Here is a 1,249-nt window from a genome sequence, read left to right as displayed (position 1 = left end):
TTATATAACTTATAGATAATTACTGTTGTCCAATTGTGTGCATTGAAAATGTGATGACGAACTCGGGATACGACCCTCGGTTGACACTCATATCAAAGGGCATGTTAATTAACCTTGCACAGGAGCCTGTCATCACCTGCTACAATGCCTTCTCCTCCTTATCATCATCACATTATTATTATCATCATCATCATCATCATCACCTTCATCATCGCAATTATTATTTGCTAAAATGGGGGAAATCTATTGATTCAGTGTGTATAAATTCATTAATAGAAGTCTCGTAATGCACGTAAGTGCATTTCTCAGCATCTAGAAAAAACAAAACTCTGCGAAGCTAGGAGAACCCCAAGACTAACTGCAAACCACCCCCCCCCCCAAGTCTAAATTAATCTTCCAGCGACGGAACAAGCAAACATTAGGTTTTCCTCCCATAACCCGCCCACTCAGGGAACACATTATGTGCGATAGTCAGGGTAAAGCTCGGTTTTCATATAATCGCTCACCTTATCGGCGACAGTTGCCGACGTTATCATGAAGGTTCAACCTGGTTCAACTTTTCCGAATGCGTTGCAGACGCAGACGAATCAGGGCGCATTGCTAGCTGCCTTGCGCAATCGGAAAGGTACCCTGATTCGTCTGTGAACCACAACTGACACGAACTGTCGGCGATAGGGTGAACGATTCTTGGAAACCGAGCTAAAACTCTGGATCAACGTTCTGAGAGGTCCCTATTCTCAAAATTGTCAATTACCTCAGCCCCAACCATGGTGGGGGCAGTGAGGTGGACCCTCACGCACCCCCTACCGCCAAATCCTTCATCCGCCCCAGGGGTGTCTAAGAGAGGAGGAGCATACGAGGGAGCATAACTGCCGTCTGGAGGAAGTCAATAATTTTGTCGAGAAACACTGCTTTGAAAAAGCATTTTTACCTTCCGAGAGTGTCATTTCCGAGCGTCTAGAGGGGCCTATTCTTAAAATTTGCTCCAGGGGCCACTAAATTATATATAAATCATCAGAGAAAGGTAAATACAGTGTTCGAATAAAGGATATAATAATACATCGGGTTCGACTCCCGCCAGAGGCATTTTATTACACAATTTCTTTATTCACTTTTTTACAGGACTTCATTCGTTGAGAGCTATGCTACACGATGTATTATTATGTCCTTTATTCGAACACTGTATTTCTGTATTTACCTTTCTTTGATGATTTATATATAATTTAACAGTGTTAACGGCTATCTTGAT

Source organism: Anneissia japonica, unplaced genomic scaffold, assembly GCF_011630105.1.
Source record: "Anneissia japonica isolate Jap-2015-1 unplaced genomic scaffold, ASM1163010v1 scaffold284978_len400890_cov162, whole genome shotgun sequence".
NCBI lineage: Eukaryota > Metazoa > Echinodermata > Crinoidea > Comatulida > Comatulidae > Anneissia > Anneissia japonica.
This window is presented reverse-complemented; position numbering follows the sequence as displayed.